Raw genomic sequence first — 26,987 nt, 5'->3', positions numbered from 1 at the left:
AGAATAGTCTTTCTCTTTGCTATGCCTTGCAGTTCCTCCAGGGTTCTTTCTTGATAAAGTTTAATGTCAAGCCAATACGGAAAGGAGGAATATTTTCAAGGTCCAAGTCTAATAATATAAAACAAGGCATAAGACTGAGGTTTTGTACCTGGGAGACAATATCTTTGCAATTGGGACAGGAAATATTGTGACAGACTTAGAAATCTGACCCGCATTGTAGGTAAGAAAACCTGTGAGCAAAGCAACCATCTTTACCCTCATCACTAGTCTTGCTTGACAGTGCTACTACTGATGCTTTGGTATTATGTAGACAATTGTGCTTTTGAGCAATTATCTAGTATCCTTGATATTTATGCTCTAGAATATCAACCCATCAGTATTGAGAGAATATTCGGGTCCTTTGTTCTTAATAAATAATAAAAAAATTAATTTAAATTCACCACAATGCCAACAAACACAATTTGTTTTATATTTAAAAATGGAAAATTATAAGGTCTTTACTCTTTCAAGTTTTGGGTGACCCTAACCATTGGTCAAAAATCCTTTAGGAGATGGATAAGAGATGTTATAATGAAAAGTGTATTCATTAACTTGCAACACTCAATTACGATTATAGCAGAATAAAACTTTTCAGTGTTGTCACCTCTTCTTTGAGAAAACTCTTCTGAAGTATTTTCTCTAGATTGTACATTTAAGCAGTGAATATTCATTCCTGTTGTGAACAGACATTAGGTATGTCATGGGTAGATGTCTATGAGTAAATGTATTAATTTACTTATTCATCATATGTTTGTTTCTCTGTGATCCTACTACAGGCCAAACACTTTGGTAAACACTGGGGATAGTGATGAAGAGGAACACAGTATCTAAACACACTGAGTTAAATCTGGCCAGAGAAGATAATCATTAAATAATTCCTCAAATGATTAAAAAAATGCTATTGTGACTGACTCAGACCAAAGCATTCCTAGCATGCTATGATATATTCTAAGATAAAGTAATTGTGATCAAACTAACATCAAATAGTGTGTAAGGAAGAAAAGATTGGATACTTATTATGTATCCACATGAGTTCCCATGCTGATGCTTTTCTAAATGTAAGGTATTAAGTTACCTTGCATTTCTTTATAGAATATCACATTCTTCTGCATTTGTTGAACTACACAATGAAGAAAAGAGTTGCACAGAAAATTATAAGACACTCTGGAACAGATTATATACAAAACCTACTCTTTTATCTCTCCTGCCAAACATAGTCCTGGTAACTTTGCAGACACACTGACAACCTTAACAATGAGAAATTCTTCCTTAGTTTTATGTTGACTCAGTTAATATCATAATCGCCCTTCATTAATAATTTTCCTAAGTAAAAATTTGTATCTGAAACTCCAACTTAAATTGATGAAATATTGGTTTTCCAGATTTCAAAGATATTTTCAGAACTGCTAGCCCAGGGAAGAAAAAAACATTATCAACCTCCATTATCTAATGAATTTGTTGTGCTGCCTGGAATACTGTGTTGAAAAGGATTGTAAAACTATATTTACCCTTAGAGCAAAAAGAATTAAAAGAGGATATTTCCTGACATGTGGTGGCACAATGGATAAAGACTTGACCTGGAATGCTGAGGTCACCAGTTCAAAACCCCAGCCTGCCTGGTCAAGGCACATACCAGAAGCAACTACTACAAATTGATGTTTCTTATTCCCTCCTGTTTTTCTCTCTCCCTCTCTTCTCTAAAAGTCAATAAATAAAATATTTCAAAAAAGAAGTTATATTGTCCATGGTCATAAGAAAAGATATTTAAAACTTGTGTTATCAGTTATTTTACACAAAATCACTTCAGTTTTAGGCTAGGCAAAGAATGTCTCTGAATAAAATATCATCTGCTTAAAAGTACATTGTTTTCTTAAAAATATATTTCCAATAATATACTGTTTGAGTCAATATTCAACCCTTGATATTTTATGGTAATAGAAAAGAGCATTGATCTGAATCAACTCAAATCAAAATAAATTGAGTGAATATGTAAGCTAGCTAAGTCACAGACCATAATTTATTATGCTCCATTTGACCTATATTCACCACATAAATTATTTAAAAATCTTAACAAGATGGTAAAGAAAATAAAAACTAAGCTTGCATCTCCCCATTATGGACACACATAGTCAGCAACTGAAATACTTAGTTTATATGTCAAAAAACTTGACATTTAGAAGCCTCTTGTATACATAAATTTATTTTGCCAATATTTATTTAAGCACCAGAGGTCAATGAAAAGAGTATAGCTTGTGGAGTCATGAAGAAAGTTTAAATGTTAGTTTTATTGTTTCTTAATAATATGACCTTTGGCACATTAATTTATTTTCTTAGGTTCAATTTTCCCTCCTAAAAAGCATAGTTAATTGAGAATGTACTAAACCAGCAAATGGTGAAGATTAAAGGAATTAAAACATGTATTTATCTATTTCCTTGTACTTATTACATACAACATTCTACTTCAAAATTAATAACCCCAATGTTATCTAAATGAATAACCTGTTTCTTCCAGCCATAAGGTGATGTTTTCTTTACCAGGAAACATTTCTACCCTTTTATTTTCTGACATATTTGTTTCTATCTTTTGGTGCTCAGCTCAAAGATCTTTTCGTACAGAAAAGTTCTTATTATCCCTACACTTATTAACATATTCTCTCACTGAAATCCTATAGCATGCTGTGACTACTTCTGTTTACACATTAATTGCTGACTTATCTTCTGTCTCACCCACCAAATTAAAAGTGCCTCTGGGTAGTCAACCACATTTTGTTGTCATTTGCGTTATGTGCTCTCATTGCTGACTGCAGGAACAGCTTTTTATTTTTCTCATATTTAATGTTTCCAGTAATGTTTTCAATTCCACTAAAAAAAATGCATGTTACATTTTAAAAACCAAAATGTCCGCACATTGAGTTCTGTTCCACTGAGGGATAAGATTGAATATATATGCAACCTAAAATCTGGTGTCTTTTGCTTCTGTTCCTTTACTGCCATCTTCTGACATGATCAAAGTTAGCTAATGGAGTCATTTGTTAACATCTCTTAGCCTCTTCTGCTCATGGGCTGAGTCTCCAGGAAGCACTGGGGCATCTAAGCTAAGGTTACTTAGTGATGCTGATGTTGAAAACGAGAGTGTGCTTTACTTTCACCTGAAACTCAGAGCTGCTTCCGATTCCTTTTGCTGACTGGGCAAATGTGAAAATTAATCCTTTAGGAATATTGCATTTGGTCCAAAATAATAATATAATATATTATTCAATGTAACATATATTTCCTTGGTGATGATCTTACAGATGCTATCTTAATGGTAAGGAAGCATAGATCCAGTTCAATTTAAATTTGAAATAGTCACTAAGTCTCATTTACCTGTAAAATTATAAGAGGCAGTGACTATCTTCACTGTCTCCCAAAGGTTTGAACTTTATGATTCTTTTTTATTTTACAGGAGATTTCATTCAAAACCACCTTGACTGAGACTTTAGGGTTTCTATATACAATATCATATCATCTGCAAATAATGATAGTTTTACTTCTTTTTTTCCAATTTGGATGCCTTTTATTTCTTCTTCTTGTCTGATTGCTGTGGCTAGGACTTCCAGGACTATGTTGAATAAGAGTGGTTAAAGGGGGCACCCCTGCCTTGTTCCTGATCCTAAGGGGATTGTTTTTAATTTTTGCCCATTGAGTATGATGTTGGCTGTGGGTTTGTCATATATGGCCTTTATCATGTGAAGGTATGTTCCCTGTATTCCCACTTTGCTGAGAGTTTTGATCATGAATGGGTGATGAATTTTATCAAATGCTTTTTCTACATCTATTGAAATTATCATGTGGTTTTTCTCCTTCCTTTTGTGTATGTGATGAATCACATTGATTGGTTTGCAAATATTATACCAACCTTGCCTCCCAAGAATAAATCCCACTTGATCATGGTGTACGATTTCTTTCATATATTGCTGGATCCTGCTGGCTAATATTTTGTTGAGGATTTTAGCATCTAAATTCATCAGGGATATTGGCCTATAATTGTCTATCTTTGTGTTGTCTTTGCCTTGTTTTGGAATCAGAATTATACTCGCCTCATAACTACTAGACCTGATAAATGAATTCAGCAAGGTGGCAGGATATAAAATTAATACTGAGAAATCAGAGACATTTTTATACACTAACAATGAACTGTCAGAAAGAGAAATTAAGGAAGCAATCCCCTTTACCATTGCAACCAAAAAAATAAAGTACCTAGAAATAAATTTAACCAGGGAGATTAAAGACTTGTACTTAGAAAATTATAAAACATTGATAAAAGAAATCAGGGAAGATACAAACAAGGGGAAGCATATACCGTGCTCATGGTTAGGAAGAATAAACATCATTAAAATGTCTATATTACCCAAAGCAACTTATAAATTCAATGCAATACCAATTAAAATACCAATGACATACTTCAAAGATATAGAACATATACTCCAAAACTTTATATGGAACCAAAAGAGAACACGAATAGCCTCAGCAATCTTGAAAAGGAAGAATAAAGTGGGAGGTATCACACTTCCTGATATCAAGTTATACTACAAGACCATTGTACTCAAAACAGCCTGGTACTGGCATAAGAACAGGTATATAGATCAATGGAACAGAGCAGAGAACCCAGAAATGAACCCACAGCTCTAGGGACAACTGATATTTGACAAAGGAGGTAAGAGTATACAATGGAGTAAAGACAGCCTCTTTAATAAATGGTGTTGGGAAAATTGGACAGCTACCAGCAAAAAAATAAAATTAGACCACCAACTTACACTATTCACAAAAATAAACTCAAAATGGATAAAAAACTTAAATATAAGCCGAGAAACCATAAGTATCTTAGAAGAAAACATAGGCAGTAAGCTCTCTGACATCTCTTGCAGCAGTATATTTGCCGGTTTATCTCCACCGCAAGTGAAATAAAAGACAGGATAATCAAATGGGACTATATCAAACTACAAAACTTCTGCACAGCTAAAGACAATAATAACAGAATAAAAAGACAAACTACATAGTGGGAGAATATATTTGACAATATATCTGATGGGGGTTAATAATCAAAATTTATAAAAAACTTGTAAAACCCAATACCAGGAAGACAAACAATCCAATCCAAAAGTGGGCAAAAGAAATGAATAAACACTTCTCCAAAGAGGACATACAGATGGCCAATAAACATATGAAAAAGTGCTCAACATGATTAATCATTAGAGAAATGCAAATTAAAACCACAATGAGATATCACCTCACACCAGTCAGAATGGCGCTCATCAACAAAACAACACAGAATAAGTGCTGATGAGGATGTGGAGAAAAGGGAACTCTCCTGCACTGCTGGTGGGAATGCAGACAGGTGCAGCCACTGTGGAAAACAGTATGGAGATTTCTCAAGAAATTAAAAATCGAACTGCCTTTTAACCCAGCTATCCCACTTTTAGGAATATACCCCAAGAACACCATAGCACTGTTTGAAAAGAAGAAATGCACCCCCATGTTTATGGCAGCATTGTTCACAATAGCGAAGATCTGGAAACAGCCCAAGTGTCCATCTGTGGACGAGTAGATTAAGAAGCTTTGATACATATATACTATGGAATACTACTCAGCCATAAGAAATGATAACATCGGATCATTTACAACAACATGGATGGACCTGGATAACATTATACTGAGTGAAATATGTAAATCAGAAAAAACTAAGAACTATATGATTCCATACATAGGTGGGACATAAAAATGAGACTCAGAGACATGGACAAGAGTGTGGGGGTTATGGGGGGGGAGGAGAATGAGGGGGTTGGGGGAGGGGAGGGGCACAAAGAAAACCAGTTAGAAGGTGACAGAAGACAATTGGACTTTGGGTGAGGGGTATGCAGCATAATCAAATGTCAAAATAACGTAGAGATGTTTTTTTCTGAACATATGTACCCTGATTTATCAATGTCACCCCATTAAAATTATTTAAAAAAAAAACACCTTGAATGGTACATGATAAGAACAGAATAAAAAGACAAACTACACAATGGGAGAATATATTTGACAATAAGGTTGCAAAACAGGTTTACATGGCTAATTTCAAAGATACTTTTAAAAATCCTGAAGTAAGCAGGGAAGATATCACCTTTTTCATTTTTCAGTTGAAAAAAACTTACATACGGTTGCAAGGCCAAAAAGCAAATTTTAGCTATGAGCCCTGTGTTTTTCCTTCCATAGAACAAATTATTTTGGTTCACAATGACTATTTCAAATACATACAAACATAAACTTTTGCTTAAAAAAAAAGATAAAACTTATGTAGATATAAAAAATATGGGATTTTGTATTCATTTCAAAAATAACCTACAAAAAAAGTTAATTAAAAATAATTTATTAGAGGAATATGAATAAATCACCTCCAGGCCTATCTCTTGTCAACCAATGGTCCTCAGCATCAGTTCTACACCAGCAGGAATCCTCAGTCTGAGGTTCAGTGAAGGAAACGTCATTCAGTGCAAACAACTCAGTTGTGATAAAACATGCCTGCAGAACAGCTCAAAAGTGATAACAGCTTAATTATATCAGCTCAGTTATAAAGCGGCATGGCTGCTGAATAGCATGGTTTCCAGTCAGCCCTGGGGCCAGGCCCTTCTCTGGCTAGAAGACTGCTCTGCTCTGACCTGCTCCAGCTGCTCTTGTTCAGTCCACTCCCATCCACTCGGCTCTTCTCTAGTCTGTTCCACTCTGCTCTGGTGAGACATCTTTGCTTCAGTGAGACATCTTGGATGTTTTAGCTTCAGCCAGGAAACAGTTTTCAGTCTTTTGTGGAAAGGGAAATTGCTCTCCCCAAGTCAGATGCAAGCAGGCTTATAGACAGAAGTCTCTACCCCTGCTCTCTGTTTGATCTGTCTTCATGTAAATGAGGACTCCAAATCCTCACGGTTTGATTGTTCTCAAAAGCACCATCCTGATGGCTAGAATGGGGCTACTCTAATTGGTGAAGATGCTTATGGGTAGATTTAGCTGCACAGCTCCAATTGGAGAGGGAAAACCTCAGTCCTAATGGTGAAAATACAATTCCAAGAACTCCTTTATAAGGGCTGGCTCAGAAGGCAGTTTAATGTATGAGGCAGGTAGTTTAGTGCAGGCTTCTCTTTTAAGTGGGTTTACATGAGAGGCCCTGCTGTAGAAATGACTGCTAGACTCTCTTTTATTTTAAATTTGAGCCCAGGTAAGCCATCAGAGGCCCCTCTTGGTAGGTACCTTCTTCCTCAGGTCCACACTCTACAGAGAAAGCAAAAAAGTAGTAATGTTTCCTAAAATTACAAGACCAAGAAACTGTGATATAAATCATATAATTATTAATTATGAAACCCTTATATCAAAGTCAATGAAAGTTGATAATCAATATTTAAGTAATTAAATAACACTGAGTTAATAAATGAACAAGAGGATGTTTATAGAAAACTATTCATTATACTTTCACATCTCAAAGGTTTCATTCATTTTCTTACAGACATTTAGCCATTATAACCAGATATACCTGAACAATTTCTATTAAACCAGAGATACCTGAACAATTTTAAATTGCTTGGTAAAAGATGCATAACTTCTATACTTTCAAATCATGGTTTGTTTAAGTTGAAACCCTATTTTCTGTTTTGCTCTGTTTTATTTCAGTCTTAGGGTTGCTTTAGTGTACACTCTAATGAACATAATTTATTTCTGGATGATTAAAGATAATGAAGGATTTTTAAGTTACTAGCAACCATCTTAAACATAGCCTTTTCTGTCTACAATGTTTAGTTTTAAATTTATAATATAGGTGAAGGCATAGTAATCAGAGCATATATTTAAATTTTTTATTAAAAATAAATTTCTGTTCTCAATATTGTTCATTTTAGGTATGATGATTTTAATACAAATATTGCAAAAAGAAATTTATTTTTTAGAGATGTCACTGCAATTTCTTATTGTTATACAATAAATCATTCTGAAACATGGTGCCTTAAAACAAGATTAATTTCATTATTATCCCCCAACATTCTGGCAGTTGACTGGACTCAGTTAAGTAATTCTCAATTTTCTTAACTTGTGTGTTGACATCTGCTGGCAACTGACACCTATCAGCCAGAATACCTAAACATGGCGTCTACATATAGCCAAGGTTTCCTCACAGCATGGTGGCTGAGTACATAGAGTCTATATTCAAAGAAAGAGAAAATATAAGTTGTCACAATCCCAAAACTTGAGTCTAGAAACTGTGCCTCCTACCATATTCCATTGCACAAAAAAAGGAGAGTACAAGTTCAAGAGGAGGAGACATAGAATCCACGTCTCAATGAAACAAAGAACAATGAATTTGGGACCATAGTTTGAAAATGGTAGAGTTAGTCTTCTGGTTATTTATATATCACTCACTTGAAGACCCCCTATTCCAAAATAATACCTCTTTAAAAAATGATTCTCCAGCTTGAATCCTCAGTAATCTCAAATACATCAGGTCCAGATTCAGATAAACTTTTTCATGTGATTTTTAAAATAGACATTTTTGAGTATAGTTACTCTCAACATAAAGAACTCTCAATGAAAGAGACAAGTTCTGTTCCTCCACAACCAATGTATAATGTCAGTAAAGGCATAAAATATCTTTCACTCCAAAAAAGCAGAACATAAGATTTATACAAAAGTCACTGGTCCATAGATACTTTAAAATATATGTGTGAACAAGTTGCCAGTCCTTTGATTAAGGGTCAGTCCTACACCTTAAGAATGCATGGCATTTTTCTCTGCCCTCTTGGCTATCATTTTTGTTCTGTAATTCATTCTTTTTCATTAGAAATTACCATTGTTTACTGCTAGGTAGTTTCCTCGTCCAACTTTCTCACTGTATTGTATCAAGGACCCAAAGTCCTCTTTTTATTTCTTATTGTCTCTGTACTTCTATAAATAAATGAGTGGTACTTCCATCAGCACCTAATAACTCTTAACATTTTGTAAGATTTCTATGAATTTAATTTGGGTGTACTAGATCAGACAAAAGCTACAGCCACAAGTCTTAAAATACATCCTTATAAACCTTGGTTTCCTTATGCTGCAGCTATGCAACAATATCCTTAGGATTATTAGAAACTTTATTGTTTAACAGAGTGAATCTGTTTGGTATATAAAATCTTTATAGGCTCATTGGTCTGTTTAAATCAGGGGTAGTCAACATTTTTATATCTACCACCCACTTTTATATCTCTGTTAGTGGTAAAATTTTCTAACCACCCACTGGTTCCACAGTAATGGTGATTTATAAAGCAGGGAAGTAACTTTACTTCATAAAATTTATAAAGCAGAGTTACAGCAAATTAAAGCATATAATAATAATTACTTACCAAGTACTTTATGTCGGATTTTCACTGCTTGGCAGAATAAATCTTTATAAAACAACTTACTATAGTTAAATCTATCTTTTTATTTATACTTTGGTTGTTCTGCTACTGCCCACCATGAAAGTTGGAATGCCCACTAGTGGGCAGTAGGGACCAGGTTGACTACCACTGGTTTAAATGATTATATAGATTGTTCAAGATTTTTCTGATATTAAAAAAAGTCATAATTGCCTCATCTTGGATTTGATCTATGGCCTGAAACTTTTCTGTTTTCACTGGAAATTGGAAAAGCATTCATTGTACCCCTATCTTAGATTCACTTTATTTAAAAGCTCATTCTTAGTGCATTTTTTCTTCTCTCATTTTGTCATACACAGCAGGAGGAAGCCAGACGGCACTCATTCCACCTAGAAATCTCTTTAACTATATCACCAAACCCATTAAGAATACTTTCTATTTTCCATGTTATTCCATAGAATAGTGTCCACCATTATGTCCCAAGCATATCATTTTTTTCTCTGGCTTTGTAACATTTTCCTTTCTTTAACCTCAAGGTCATTTAAGTATCAGTATCACTCCTTGATTCCCTTTAGGTTTTCCCTCTCTCCTTGAGGCTCTCTGACTTCCTCTGCCACCTGGTGAAAAAGCCAATACTATGTGTTTTAGGTTATTTTTATGATAGCACAGAATTCTGGTACTGTGTTATCATTTGTTGCATCACAAATTACCTCAAACATTGAATCCCCTGGGTCCCAGACAGAGTCCTGCTTGGCCCCATTCTGTGGCACAAATCCAGTATCTCCTCTTTTGCCATGGGATCAATGATTCTGACCAGAATAGTTAATTAAAACTCTGCCTATTGCATTATAGGTATGAGGATTCCACATGACCCTGACTACTCCCTGATGGACTCAGTACTCCTTTGGGCACTGACTTCAAACCCACTAAACCTGGTGTACAAGAATCAAAAGTTCCTGGTCCAAGCCTTGTGCTCTGATCTGAACTATGCTAATATCTAGTTCTCATTGTGAGCCTAGAAGCCATTGTAAGAGAAGGACCTTGCTAGCAAAAAAGTGTCATAAGAATTAGGGATTCAAAATTTCCAGGCTTGTGCATCTTAACCAAATGTCCTCATACCATGACTCAGGTTCCTACTACATTCCACCAGTGTTGCTAATTTATTGCATGAGAAAGAAAACTTTTTCTGAAAAGACAAGATAGTAAATATTTTAGGCTTTCCTGGCATATACACTCTATTGCACCTGCTCAACTCTGCCATTAGAAAGTGCCACTTGATATAAATGGGCATGGTTGTGTTTCAGTAAAACAAACACTTTTTGTAGGAAAGCTAGTGGTGGGCCAGATTTGGAGAGCAGTTTGCTTACTTCTCCTTCAATGTAACAAATATATCATGCTAAGCACTTAATTGATATTGTGACCTAAAATCTTATATACAAACCTTGAAATCGATTTTTAGCAATATCTATGACTGGAGATAAAGTACTTTTTAAAACATTCTAATGTAGAAGGTATAGAAGCCTTATAATTATCCTCTTGTGCCCTTATTTGAGCACTCAAATTTTATCATTTTTTCTTCATGTACATTTCCTAACTTTGTCAAAAAGTAGAACACATGCTTCACTTGTTTTTAATCATCATTGCTCATCACAGTAACTATGTACCACAGACATTTCATTTCTCAAAAACTTACCCTTTGGTTGAATTATATTCAGGGCTGGCTGTATAGTTAATGGGGTCTAAGGAAAAACAAAAATGCAGACCCCTGTTCAAAAGCTAGAAATTTTTTTTCTTTCTTCCATGGTCTTTCTCTTAATTGTCTTTTTTTCTTTTAATTTGCTATTAAGTGTGACATTTTCTCAGGTATGAAGAAAGTTGTGTCATAAGGGTGGACCCTCTCTCATAAGTGTCCAGGGTCCTGCCACATGACAGAGTGGTACAGAGTGTACATGTCTGACCTCAACCCTCTCTGTAACAGCACCTAAGTTCCCAATTGGGGAAGAAGGGGGCAGAAGTCACTGGGCAAGAGCAGAGCATCATGTGGCCAAGAACCAATCACAGGAAGGTAGAGAGGCAAGGAAAGGTGTCCTTGCATGTCAGCTGAAGCTGCAAGTCTTTGGCACCTGTTCCATTTTCCTGTAGGACTTCACTTACATAACAAGTTCAAAGATAAAATTATTAAGATTTCAAAAGAATGACTATAGAGCATTAAACCCTAAGCATGAGGCCCTTGTTTCAGCATTGCCTCTTGGAGCTGGTACTGACTATATTCTATCTTTCTTTCTTTTTTTTTTTTTTTTTTGTATTTTTCTGAAGCTGAAAACGGGGAGAGACAGTCAGACAGACTCCCGCATGCACCCGACCGGGATCCACCCGGCTTGCCCACCAGGGGCGACGCTCTGCCCACCAGGGGGCGATGCTCTGCCCCTCCGGGGTGTTGCTCTGCAGCGACCAGAGCCACTCTAGCGCCTGGGGCAGAGGCCAAGGAGCCATCCCCAGCGCCCAGGCCATCTTTGCTCCAATGGAGCCTCCGCTGCGGGAGGGGAAGAAAGAGACAGAGAGGAAGGGGGGGGGGTGGAGAAGCAAATGGGCGCTTCTCCTATGTGCCCTGGCCGGGAATTGAACCCGGTCCCCCACACGCCAGGCCGACGCTCTACCGCTGAGCCAACCGGCCAGGGCCTATATTCTATCTTTCAATACACACTCATGATAATTTGAGTAACTATGATGCCACTGAAAATCATAGCTTACTATCTTTTCTTTTTCTCCTAACTTTCCCTAACAAGAAAGATAACCATGTACTCATCAAATATGTATATGAGCAATCCAATCCCAAGTTTTCATTTCAAAGATCTGTCCCATAGGGATATTCCTGGTCTAATTACTAAATCTGTGAGGATCCTAGTGGGGTGGAGGAGGAGGAGACCGTCTACTCAAAGGTGGTGATTAAATAAACTCAAGAAAAAGACTATAAAGTTGTTGGGCAAGGTTAAGGAAAAGTAACATGGAAGAATTTAGCACCTTGAAAATAAATAGCATCACTTTTAAGTCTGCAAGGATGATAGAGGGAGTTTTATTCTGAAAGAAAACTTTAGTTGGAGAACAACCAGACTGCAGAACTCATCCATTGTCAATCACACACCAGGAAGGAGGAAGTTGGTGAAATACTTATTCTACCTCTCTTCCCTCCACCCTCTGGTCTCCTACTGGTGCCTCTCATCTGTCAAGCAAAGCATTCCAAAAGTTAGCACTCATAAAGGTCACACTTTTGAGGTTAAGAACAACATAGGATACATTGAAAAACAGAAAGAATATAACAAACAGAACATAAAGGACCAGTCATATTCACTTATGTGCCTAGCAGTGCTCAACTCAACCACCACCAAAAATGAAATGATGATGGTAATGATAATAATGTGTGCAATTCTGCCGACTAAGTGTGCTGAAATTTCCAATTTATAAAGTCAGGGCAACCAATCTTCGATCATTTTCACATTTTGAAAATTAAAGTTTACAGTCTCTAAACTGGGCCCAGGCTGGATAACTAGGTTAGTTAGAGCTCCTCCCAAAATGCAGAGGTTTACAGTCGGATCGTTGGTCAGGGCACATACACAAACAAATCGATGTTCCTCTCTTAATCAATAAAATAAACATGAAAAATAAAAGAATCTCTAACTGAGAACTAACTGTTTTGCTGATCCACGACTTTGCATCACCATGGTGGGGTAGCTTTGCATTAGCCATCAGGGATAGTTTCTTGTTCTTTCTGTCTTGCAATAATAATTATTATAGGCAAAATATGTGCTAAATTAATTTAGAGTGCTCACTTTGGCAGCACATGTACTAAATTAATTGACAGAAATTTTCTCAGCAGTAATTTGAAATGCATTGTCAAAGATAGTGCTCCACAGACACTCATATTATGCCAGGCTCTTTTCATAATTGTTTGGAATATAATAGAATATAATAAAATAATTATATTATATTATAGTATAGTATAATAAAATATAATAAAATAATTCTATTCTATTATATTATAATAAAATGAAGGTAAAATAGAAGAGGAGTGGAGGATAATATACCTTAGAAAAACTGTTATGTAATACATGTGATTACTTAGTAAGAAAATTTGTCATACTCATGGATAATAGCAAGAATGATTGCATATTCTAATAATATGAATGTACAAAGCATTAGAACTAACTCTGTCTTGAGGTACAGGGAAACAGTAATATACTTCTGTTTAAAAGCTGATTAACTAAATATTAAGTTATTTAGAAACCAAATAAGCTCCTTATCATTCAAGGTTTCTATTTGAAGACAGCAGAAGCCACTCTAGTTAGTTCAAGTGGAAAAGCGATTTATTAAAAGGCACCACACAAAATCTCAAGGATCAGGGAAGGGAAAGGTATTAGGTTTAGAGAGTATCCAACTAAAGAAAACACTAAAACGACACTCTGAAGATGGGCACTGAACATGAAAATAGCACTACTCCAACCTAACAACTTTATGTTTTAGTCATATCTATAAAAATAATATTTAAGGATATAAAATAAAATTTGAATAAAATTTTAAAAGTTGTATATCACCTTAGGAAAGCTTACTTCTGTCACATCCCTGCTTTAAACCATTACTAGTTTCTATCTAGGATAAAGCAAGACCCCTTCGCAAGGCAGGTGAGGCCAGTGTGGTCCTGGCTCCGCCTCTTCTTCTTCCATATTGTCCATTAAGTGGCTTCCCATCACCATCACCGCCACTCCCTGGCATTAAACCATATCCAGTTGTGCCCTAATATAGTACATCAGGGAGCACAGGTCCCCTAAAGTCCTCTCTTCTCCTGGTTTTTTCTGGTGCTGTTGACTCAGGGCTGGCATAGTGACTGAAAAAGGGATTGTCACACTCTCTCTGCAGTATCCCTTTAAATTTACTGTTGGAATTCGCCCTGATCCTCACTACCCCCTCACATACCACAAAGTCCCCCTGACTTGTTTCCTTAGCATCCCCTGCCTAGTCTCATCGTAACATTGACCACATGATATTGGAATTGAATTGCTTGCTCATTATTAGTCCACCTTCTCCAGTGTTCTGTGAAACTGAGAGCAGAGCTGGATCTGGTGCAAAATAATTATGCATTCAATAAGTGGACTAAATTTCCAGTTTCTCTTATGTGAAATAAAAGAGTTTGACTAGATGAACTAGAAGACGATATGGTCCTATAGACAGTAACACTGATAGGCTTATCCCAAACCCAGGAAATACCTTTTCTTTGTATTCCTTTGGTTCTGGGCATCTGACATACTCCCAAGTGTCGGGAATCAGAATCTGTAATTGCCATGAACTGTTAGGATCTCATGTGGTTTGGTCATGCAAGGGGACTGCATTTCCTAGCTGCCTAGCATCTGAGTCCTGTGTTTCCCATATAGGATTCTGGGCCCTGAGCATCACATGAGGGGGTAGCTGAGGTTGAGTCTCTAAGACTGGACGTCTCCATCTGTCCTGGACAGCAGATTCAGTGTCCAGTGATCTGGTCAAGACTGCCATTCATGGGAAGTTGGAGCAGGACCTAAGCCCTATCACGTAACAAAATGTGTTTTAGCATGCCTATGGTGAGTTCTGGTTTTAGGCTGGTGCACACAGGTGCTGCCCAGAGAGTTGGCCAGGCTGGTTCACATGCTAACTGCCATCCAGGTGTGGACCCCTACGTGTGGAGGAAGAAGCTTACTTAGCCTGAGTGGGATTGAGAAAAGTCAAAGAATTCCTTGAAACTCAAGAGAGGAGGGGGGCTGGGGTCTGAATGGTTAGAATAAATTACTGGCTTTCTTTGGCTCAATACTGTGCAGGATTCCTAAGGATAAGGACCTTGGGCCCCATTCTACTGGTGCATATTCATCAGCTATTGCAACTTATACGGGCTAAAGGTAAACCACAGAGAGGGCAGGCTCATTTACTACTGCTCTTGCCCTGGATTGGTCAGGGAGGACTGCCCAGTTAATGTACAGTAATGGTGACTAAGAAACCACACTTGGCCTACAGGATATATTCTGTCGTATTCCTAAGCATCAATAGTACATTAATTTTATTCTACTTCCTTTCTTTCCTTCCTTCCTTCCTTCCTTCCTTCCTTCCTCCCTTCCTTCCTTCCTTCCTTCCTTCCTTCCTTCCTTCCTTCCTTCCTTCCTTCCTTTCTTCCTTCCTTCCTTCCTCCTTTCCTTCCTTCCTTCCTTCCTTCTTTTCTTTTTATGATGCAGAATCTAAACAAAAATAAAAACACATTGGCAGTTACACAGGGAAAGATATTTAGAAGGCAGTACAGTTCTGCCACTGAGTAGTCATGGAGAGTCAGAAGATGAGCATGACCTCTGCGTTGGCTAATGCCCTAGTGCTGATGCTGTTTCCTGGACTAACAAATATATCTCTACAGCCAGGTTTGCATTAGAAGAAGAATACTAAGTATGCTGAATCTGAGGGACCTGTGAACTATTAAGCATAGGTAGAAGAGTTTCTTTATTCCTTCCCCCACAAAACTGCATTTGTGTTTAGACTTTGTGATCCCTTAGAACCAATTTTGTGTTAAAAGTTTTATTAATTAACTTGTATTTTCCCTGTCTTTACTCTTGACTTTCCTTCCATTCTTCTGCTATAAAATTATTTACTTTAATATGAACAGTAATTATGTGTGTACATATATATACATATATCAAATCATCTTCCACAAACACTTGTATAATTTGCAGGTGTCCACTCTTTTTCTTTAGACTACACATTTTCTAAGAGCAGTAACTGAAACTTTCTCTAATATGGCGACACTTGGAAAAATCTATAAAAAATTAGCTCAAATGCTAATGAATTAGGAGGCCCAGTGAGCTTCTCAGTATTTAAACAGGATGATCTTGTTTTGTTATTGCTGCTGCTGTTGTTGCTGTCATTAGCATTCTGAACACATTCTCTATTCTGATTTAAATCAAGATTACCCTGGATGCTAATCTATGTAGGATAATTTTTTAGGGAAAGATCAACTTGTAAGTGTATCTAAAGGAATGAAAACTGTGAGGTTCCCGGCTCTTGGTTCAGGGTGTCAAACAAGAGGTGACCTGTAGCAACTGCATAGACAAAATTGTTCAAAAAATAGTGGAAAGGGATTAAAATATGTCTTTGATGGATGTGTCAGGTTGGAGTTTTCTGGCATGCAATAAATAAAGTCTCCACTTCCTTTGGAGGCGTGCTCCACATGAACCCACTTCAATTTCAGCCATGAAGTTCCACTGGGCTTATACATTTTTACTATTTGGAGCCATTGCCTCCTGCCCAGCTGGTGAGCTAAGGTGTATCCCTTGATCTTGGCATATCTGTGGTATATCTCTTCACAATAATTCGTACAATTTAGAGGTCCATGGGGTCTCTAGTCCAATTACACTGTAGCCAACAGAGATTTTTTGTCACATAACATTTGACTTCTTTTCAGAAAAGACCACTCTGGAGTACAGCAGACTTCACTCTCAGTACTGCCATCTTATTTTAATGAGAGGCAAAGGTGTGTTGTCTAGGAAGCCCTTGACAGAATATCATTACAATGAGATGTTCAGATGTTTGTCTGGCACTAAAGTTCCCATTAGCATTTACAGAGAGTCCCAGACAAATCTCTTCATAAATGCTATTCAGACTGCCATGACAGAAATCACAACATTTACTCAGTCTTTTCATATATGCTTGATTTTTCTCTTTAAATTATAACCAAGCAATATTAGCACAACTGTAGTAAAATGAAGTTATATGCAGAAATACTTGAACAAAGTTTTTTTTTCCTTTAGTGTCTTGTTATTTTCTTACAGAAAAATTAAAATAAAAAGTAGGTGATAAGTCTTTAAGAAACATCAGATATTGGAAAATAGAAAACACCAGTTTAAATTTGTGCACAATAATACAAAATTTAACACTTAAAGAGTGACACAAGTTTAAGTATAGTTATACAAGATAAACGTTTATAAAATTTTAGAAAGAAAACAAAGCAATATAAAATAAAGCAGATATTAATGTTAATGTATAAATAACCAAAACATTAATAATTTTTTCTTGACAAATGAATGATCTCTAGATGGTGTTAAGAACACTGCTTCTCTTGACTTCTTATAATTATAGATCAAGAAAATGTCTATGGCTAGAAACATAGACATTATTTGAATATTGGAAACTTAGGGGAGCAATGGCTACAGACTTTATTGTTTAGAATCAGTCAGATAACTTGTCATTTCTATGTTTAAATGATCTAATAGCTTCAGTGCTTTTCATTTCTATGTCTGTGAGCTACAACTGCAAGCATATGTCTATATGAAACAATGGCAATGATTTTGGCTTACCATTACCTAATCAATGCAGAAAAACACTAGCTGCTGCTCAATATTTTTAATACTGGATGGGAAACTGGTTTTAATACAGTCAGAATCAGCCCTGGCCGGGTAACTCAGTTGGTTAGAGCATCATCCTATAATACCAAGGTTACAGGTTTAATGGTTTAATCTCCAGTCAGGACAGATACAAGAATCAAACCAAGAAATGCATAAGTAAAGTGAAATAACAAATCGATGTCCTCTCTCTCTCTTTTTCCTCTCTAAATAAAAAAAAAATTAATAAACATAGTAAAACTCTGGAGAGCAGCATTTCTCAAACATTTGTCTAAAACTGACTGGAGAATAATTAAATAAAATGTCGTGTTTTAAGCCCCACAAACATCTAAACCAGAATTTCTGAGAGAACTGCGTAAGGTAAAATAAATATGTAGTTTTAAATAGCTCCTCAAGAAAATTTTTTCACACTAAATATTCGGAGAAACATTTTTTCAGAATTATAATATATTAGGTGAGTAATGCAAGCTATTCTAGAATTTCCTTTTAAAGTCTTTTCTGTCTTCAGATCAAATCAACTACATCACTTCAAAGTTACTGATATCTAATTTTTATTATCAACACCACAGCATGTTGGAACTCTGATACTCTACTTAAAATAGTAGCTTCTAGCCACTTACAGCTAGTAAGTATTTGCAATAATGGGACTGAGAAATGAAAGTTTAAATTATATTTTATTTAAATTTGTTTAATTACAATTTTATAAATGAATACTTAATTCATATATTGTGAACAGTTTTTTCATATATATCATTGAATTTATTCCTAGGTATATAATATTTCTTTACTGATTTTAATTTGTTGTGTTTACATATATTCTAGTGTCCCCCCAAATGCATCCTCCTCTTCCCTGTAATCCCCTCAACATCCTCCTTGTCTGCCTGGCCCCAACGCCCTCTCCCCTTTCCTCCAGGATTTGCTTTTCTGCTCTCTATAATGCCGTGTTATGTGTATATAATTTCACCAATCTCTTTCTCTTCTTTGATCCCTTCCTATCATCCCCTTTCATTCTGTACGCTTTCCCTCTGGTCCCTTTGATCCCACCTCTGTCTTTATTCTGTTCCTCAGTTCACATTGTTCATTGGATTCTTCAAATGAGTGAGGTGGGAATGCAGATTGCTACAGCCACAGTTGAAAACAGTATGGAGATTCCTCAAAAACTTAAAAATGGAACTGCCTTTTGACCCAGCCATCTCATTTTTAGGAATATATCCCAAGAATGCCACATCACTGATTCAAAAGAGGAAATTTACCCCATGTTTATGGCAACGTTGTTTACAATAGCCAAGATCTAGAAACAGCCCAAGTGTCTATCAGTGGATGAGTGGATTAAAAAGTGGTGGTACATAGACACAATGGAATACTATGCAGTCATGAAAAAGAAGGGAATCTTACCTTTTTGCAACAACATGGATAGACCTGGAAACTATTATGTTAAGTGAAATATATGTGAACTTTTAAGTGTGTTTGAACCAGTTGAAAATGTGAATCTACTTTTTTTTAACTTTTAATTTTATGAAACTTCAAGTCAAGTAATTCTAATGGAAATTTAACAACCAAATTGAGGTGTGTACATTAATACATGAAGATGTCAAATGTATACTATGGAAAAAAAAGGAATACACTCTATCTTAATAATTTAATTTATTTATATTCTAAAATAATAACTTGTATATCTTAAGTTAATTAAAATCATTTTTAACTCAACTTTACCCTATTTCTTTCTGTTTTCAATGTGGCTACTAGAAAGATTTTAAATGGTATACATGAATTTTCTTATACTTTTGTTGTCCTAGAGTGAGGAAACAGATGTTATTAAGTGTGAGAAGGACTGTCCTAACCATTGATGAAAGAAACATGCTTTCAGAAAAACCTCAAAGACAAGGGAAGAACAAAGAAGACCTGAGAGTCAGCATTGGGCTGGTACGCAGGAAAATTAAAATGATAAGAATGGAAAAATTCATCTATTTCACATTTTAACTTAATAATAAGTAAACATAAATAACAGTGTCAGATTTTTTTTTTGCTAACTCTTCCTTCTTTGTTCAGTATGTAGGACTTTTTTATTCTTGGCACAAGACTGACACAAAAGAATCAATGTGTTCATAAATAAGAATAGTTTTCTTTATGGAGTAAGGTATTGACAATGTTTCAGTCATTCTATTGCATAATTAATATTGTCATTAAACATCCTGCATAAGAAATATCATCTTCACAATTGTTCTTCAATTTTATCTAACAGTCATTCAAAGAGGACAGACTGACAGAGGGTAAATGTTAAAAGTAAGGCTAATGACACAAAAGCTCCAGTAAACCAATCTCAGCATGTGTTAAATCCATGAGAATCTCCTTTCTTCTCTTCCATCCCTTCTAGTCTCTCTTATTTCTACCATTTTTATGGCTTTCTTTCCTTTCCTGAACAAGCAATATAGCCTTAGAGCTATTAAGTAAGGCCACACAAGATAATAATCAGCACTAACTGGAAAAGAGTCATAATGGCCCAAAGCAGGGATCAAAGCCCAGGGAGCCGAGGAAGGCATTCCCATAGGAAAGAAATGGGAGTGAAGAATGGAAGTCCCAGCAAAGAGAAAGACAGTCCAGTATGGGATACTCAACCTCAACGAGGTGGGGGTAGAACAGGCAGCCTTTTGGAGAGTACCAAAGCCCAGAATGGGTGCTACGAAATTATTTGACACAGGGTATCAGAGCATGGGCGGAAGAAGGTGAGTTTTCTATATATGTGGGCAGTAGTTGAGGCTGGGAAGAAGAAGTCTAAAATACTAAAGTATTTGGAGATGATAGAATATCATGTTCTCACCTTCTGGCAGTAGCTCATAAAAATAAGCTATTGTTAAATCTGTTCTTGCAACTTTTTTATACATTTTGCAAAAATTATAAAAGACTCATTAGAATAAAGTATATTTTTAAATCTCTGATGCATTAGATGGTTTTCAAATATTTTCTTTCTAGGTATAGTTATTTTTCCAGTTGCTTTAGTTTACTCAACTAGGTAAGAACCAAGGTCATAAGCTAAGAGATGGTGAGGGCTTTTGAAAGTTTGAGAAGAAAGGAGAAATGTAAAATAGCTATCTAGGAGAATAGCAGAGAGAAAAGGCTGGGGACTTACAGCATGGCGCTAGACAATTTAAGGACCCACTTGAACGTAGAAACCATACATCTAAAATGAGGTCAGAATTATTTTAGGTATAGTCATCTACAAAGGAGCAGGCTGGAGTAGAAAAAAAGTTTGATTTAACTTGGATTGTGGTTTTTCCAGGGAATATGAAAAACAAAAGAAAGAAAAAACAGTTGAGGATGTTTGAAAGGTAGTTATAATGATTGAATATCAACTTCTATAGGTTACAAGATGATGTACGTTGTGGAAGGCTGTGCTGTTTTTCTGACTCAGTTTTATTAATGCAGGTGTTCCTAAAATCCATTCATTCATAATTGGAGAAAAAATTAGCCTTCCTGGTGTTTTGTTAAAGATGAAGTGCCATAATACCTTGTATATTTATTGCTCTGTGTATCTCCATCACTAATGTCACAGCGTTATTCTATCATTATCACGTGTGTCTGTCTTCCCAACAACACAAAAACGTTCTCAAAGATGAATCTCTTTATGTCTTTTAAGTACTCAGCAGAAAGTCTGATACATAGAAACCCGTCTGTCTTATAGGAAGTCAGTTTATTTTTTTGGAACAAAATCACCATCTTGTGGCAAAATAGAATATTGTCACTATAGACTTAAAAAGAGTCATTGTATCTTAATAATTATTGGCATAAATATAATTACTTTCTGGTCTTCTGACTCTAAAATAGATAAGATTAAGTGGAAAACAGCATCTTGAAGGCACTCAATTTTAGCATTTCTGCTTTATTCTCTGTCTATATGATCTAAGTGTTTGGTTCTATTTAACTGTATTTTGTTCTATAAACTGAATGTATTATTTTCTGTATTAAATTTTGTAGTAGTGACATGCTTCCTTAAATTTGGAGTAGTTTCTTTGTTTGTTTGAAGGGGAAATTTTTCGTATTTGCTTAAGATTGGAAGGCTTTTTCTTAAAAAAAAACAAACAAAAAACCAACACCAAGAAAACCCTGGAATTTTCCAGAGCCCAAGAACAGAAAGTAGGACTTCTTAAGAAGTAAAAGCCCTCAGGAACACAGGCAAGTTCATCACTTGGGATCTGATTATATCCTGGCCCTCTGATTATTTTTCTCTCTCTGAAGAGCCTTCATCTGATCCTTCAACTTGAAAATGTTTAGCAATGACTGGCCTTGGTCCCTTTCTACTCAAAGTCATTTGTTTTAAATCTACCAGCTAACTGACACAATCTGTGTCTCAATACCAGGAGGCAGAAGAGTTATCTGATTAGCCCAGATAATCTTTTCTCAACTGGCCTGTCTATGGATGATTTTCTTTGACCAGTTTTTCTCTCCTAGTTCAATTAATTGTCTTAACAAAACTCCCCTATTTTAATTAGTTTTGATAACAAATAGGTCAATAATTTCACCAAGTTTCAAACAGCAACAGGATCACAGAGAACATACATGGTTACAGGATTGGCTATAAGGATAAAGTCTTACAGGATTGTGGAAGAAGTAAGGTCTAGAAAGGAGAGTTGCACAATCAGAGAATAGTCAATAATTGGCTTCCAGAAGAATATCTAGCAATAAGTCTCAAAGAGTCTCATGGAAATGCAAATTTGGTCTTAATGGTCTGGTGAAAAACATCCCTAAACTGAATGGTATTATATTGTTTTTAGTATTCAATTCTCTAATAGTGACACATTTCCTTAAATTTGGAGGAGGTTTTTTGCTTCTGATGATATATTTACTAACTTTTATGATTTGCCCTGATAGAAATGGGGATGCTAACTTGATGAAGTTGTTGCTAAAAATTCCAAAATTACTAGTCCGTTTCATAAAATAATGTCAATTTTTTCCAGTTTAACATCTATGAGATGCATGAAATTTAAGTTTTATATACTCTATGGTTTGTATTTCTATACCTTTAATCCCTGGAATTTATTAGGATTCTAAGAAAACTATGAAGGTATTGTTCAGTTCTTTTTAAATATTAAAGCAGATTGAAGTCCTATATTAGTTTAAGAATACCTATAGGCAGGTTTCTGAGAAGTCTTCTGGAGACTAATATAGTCAGCCATTTTTTACAGACCTGGAATCATCACTGAAGAAAAGTTCTGGGTATTAATTAGAATTATTTTTTCCAAAATAAGAAAATCACAGAGTAGATTTTCTAAGATGTATGGCAAAGATGTTATGGAGAAGGAGATTTTAAGTACAAATGTTTATTGATGGATTTTAAAGTTTTCCGACAAGAGAATACAGCCTGACCAGGTGATGGCACAGTGTATAGAGGGTTGGACTGAGATGCAGAGGACCCAGTATCAAATCCTCAGTGTCGCTGGATTGAATGTGGGGTCGTTGGCTTGACCATGGGATCATACATATGACCCCATGGTCATTGGCTTGAGGCCAAAGGTCACTGGTTTAAGCAAGGGGTCACTCACTCTGCTTTAGCCCCCAGTCAAGGCACATATGAGAAAGCAATCAATGAACAACTAAGATGCCGCAACAAAGAATTGATGCTTCTCATCTCTCTCCTTTCCTGTCTGTCTGTCCCTATCTGTTCCTCTCTCTGGCTCTCTCTCTCTCTCCTTGTCTTTCTCACTAAAAACAAAAACAAAACAAAAAAAAACAAGAAAATACAGAAAAGGAAAAAAGTCAACTAAATTTTACTGACACAAGTTGTGAAGTGTTAGGGGAGAAAGTGTGTAGAGGTTGTGTGTCCTCCTCCTAGCTCAATAACACTGAATTTGCTTCTTTTGACTGAAAGAGCAAGATAGGCTTAAACTGATATATGGCGGTCTGTGGTAAGAAACGTTTTCCTTTAACACATATAATACAAGAAAAAGAAAGCTCTGAAATAAGCAGTCTTAGTTTCTGATACTGCAGTATTTTTTTAAAATATGTTAACATATTTGAGAAGATTGCTGTTCAATCCCACAGCACATATGACCAGGTCAAAGCCCATAACAGTCTATGGGATGCTTATCTCTTTGCCATTTTATATTGCCTTACTTGAATATGAACTGGAAGAGGAAATGTACTACAATCTCATGCTTATGTTCAGTGCAAAGTATAAACTAGAAGAAAAAAGGATATATATGAATGATGTCCCTGTCTAATGAAGAGATGCTTTTTAATATTTATTATCAAGCCTGTGGCTATAGAATATGAGAATCAAAGAAAACTGGTTAATTTGAAAGTAAAATAATAATAATAATAATAATAATAAAGCACTGATTAAAGTTAGCAAAATTTATTATACCAAAGGGCTTATAAGGGTTGAAAAATACATATACCTGTACAATTTATTGTATAACCTAGAAATATGTTATAGAGGTACAACCTTCCAGGAACTGGAATAGAAGGAAAATACACATTGCCAAAATAAATGATCCTTGTGTTGTGACACCACCTTAACTTATACTAGAGGAAATTACCTGTTCCTGCAGTAAATTATTGCCTAGCCAGTTACGGTTACCTTACTCATAAAAATATATCTATCACAATCACTCCAAATAATGGACATTTTTTCAGTACAATTTCTAATTCCTACTTTCACTCTAGTACAATGTCCTTGTCAGTCAACATTTCCTTCAGTTTCACTTTCAACCTAAATCTTCTCCTGCCCTGATTGATGATTGCTTAGATCTATCAATAGCTCCCTCCTCTAAGCGGAAACTCATTATCTAGTGTCAATGGTCAGATAATTACTGAACACCATTCCTATTCCCAGATGCTAGTAACAATTTAACTATAACTTAATCATTTCTATTAGTCATAAAAATGATTGTGTTAAAAAGAAAACCTCACACCCAAAATGTCATCACTTATGCTAAATAAAGACCATGGTACCAAATCTAGACTTATTTATTTCATATTTATATTTTGCTGTTAAAATAAAAGTATCAATTTTATTGACATGTTTGGGATAAAATGGACTTCACAGACAGATTAGCCTGAGACACCGGAGTATAACATTGCAACAGACAGGTTAATACTCTGCCCTCATCCTCTTCCTCAGCACTATCTGCTCATCTTCTTCATAACTCTTCCCTGGGCCAGCCATGTCCTCACTGGCCTCTGAAATGTCCCTTCTCCCAGGCCCTCACCCACATACCAATGAACAAAAGCATGTTTGGCATATATCAGGTCAAACTTGTGGTCCAGGGGAACCAGACTTCAGCAACAGCTGTGGTGTTGCTCAGCATGTACACAGCTCACTGTGCTTTGGCCAGGTCTCTCCCAGGTATGACAATGACAGGCTGGCAATTAATGCTAATTTTGAAGCCCATGGGATACCAGTCCACAAAATGGATGCTGCGCTTGGTCTTGATGGTGGCAATGGCAGAATTAACATCTTTGGGAACCACATTACTACAGTACTACAGGAAGCAAGCCATGTATTTACTATGGGGAAGATCACAGTTCACCATCTGGTTGGCTGGCTGAAAACACATTGGTGATTTCTGCTACAGTAAGCTGTTCATGGTAGGCTTTCTCAGTAGAGATGACAGGGGCAAATGTGGCCAGAGGAAGTGGATGCAAGGACAGGGCATTAGGTTGGTCTGAGATTCAGTCAAATCAATATTCAGGGCTCTATCAAACTTGATGGAAGCAGGGATAGAGGACAAAATCTAACTAATAAGACACTTAAGGTTAGTAGGTCGGGTGCTTGATATCAAGGTTTCTATGACAGATATATAGATGTCTCATTGTCAACCATGAAAGCACAATCAAAGTGCTCCAGTGTGATGTGGGTGGTGAGGATGGTTGTTTAGAATTCAACTACAGCTGGGGAAACATGGAGGGCTGGGTAAATGGAGAAACCCAGCTTGGACTTCTTGCCATAATCAACAGAGAGATATTCCAACAGCAAGGAGAACCAGTTCCCCTACCAGAACTGTGGAAAACCAAGAAGCTCTGAAGACTGGGCACTGATGTATTGGTCAGCCAGTTTCCTAATTCAGTCCAAAATGGGGTCAGTGTTGTCCTTGCCAATATGTAGTATCCATGGGCATAGTTATTGGCAGCATATTCTTTGTCTTTGATGAGCTGTTCATCGTAAAAGAGCTGACTGTAGGTACCAGTGTGAATTTCATCAATGACTGTGGGTTCTAGGTCTACAAATACTGCCCCAGACAAATTCTTGCCAGTACTTGTCTCACTGAAGATGGAGTTGAAGGAGTTATCTCCTTCCTCCCATGGTCTTGGCATCTGGCTATTGGGCTCATATTATTTTCCAAGTAGTAGAGCTCCCAGCAGGCATTGATGATCTGTACACCAACCTGACCAATGTGAAGGGAGATGCTCTCATGCATAACTGAGACTGGCCAGTCTCTGTGGGGCTGGAGGAGGTGAGGGGAAGACAACAAGGACCTACCACTGAAAGACTACCAAGGGATGTGGGAGAGAAGTCCTAAACTGAAATTTATTACTTGACCTAGTTACTGTTTCAGCCTCTGCAAGAAACATAATCTTAATCAACCAGTCTACAATCTTCTGGTCAACACCAATGAGGCAATCTTTCATATGGGCTTTCTCCATCCTCCTCCTCCCCAATACAAAAGAAGAGGCAATCTTCATGACAAAACAAACAGAGAAAAACCTTGCCACCCTTTTTCTTCTTCTTCTTTTTCTTCTTCTTCTCCTTTCTTTTTATAACAGGTCCCTTGCCCTGCTCTTTTTCCCATAAAAATTGTCCATTTTGTACAATCCCTCTGGAGTATCCTTCTAGTTACTAGACAGGATGCTGCAGAATTCATGAATTGCTTGATGAAGCCAATTAGGCCTTCATTTACTTGGTTGAATTTTGTTCCTTAACAAACAGAGGACTGTAACTAGTAGATATTAAGGCATGTTGCAAGACTTTAAAGCTTGGTTCACTCTGGAATCATACATTTTTTAAAAAATCAATTTTTTTTCAAGTGAAAATATATCATCATACACAAATTTCAATAAAATGTTCAGCTTTTAAAAAGGGTCCTGAAGATTTTTTATTTTATTCAGGGATAGCTGTAGGTCACAGGATGACTAGTTAAAGTATAATAAGTGTGTC

General features: G+C 36.2%; 1 pseudogene; it reads right to left on the bottom strand.

The window, feature by feature from the left end:
- Positions 1–24,923: 24,923 nt before the first annotated feature.
- LOC136387966 (tubulin alpha-1C chain pseudogene) lies at positions 24,924–26,250 on the bottom strand (annotated as a pseudogene).
- Positions 26,251–26,987: the final 737 nt, after the last annotated feature.

Source organism: Saccopteryx leptura, chromosome 1 (assembly GCF_036850995.1).
Source record: "Saccopteryx leptura isolate mSacLep1 chromosome 1, mSacLep1_pri_phased_curated, whole genome shotgun sequence".
Classification (NCBI taxonomy): Eukaryota; Metazoa; Chordata; class Mammalia; order Chiroptera; family Emballonuridae; genus Saccopteryx; species Saccopteryx leptura.
This window is presented reverse-complemented; position numbering and strand designations above follow the sequence as displayed.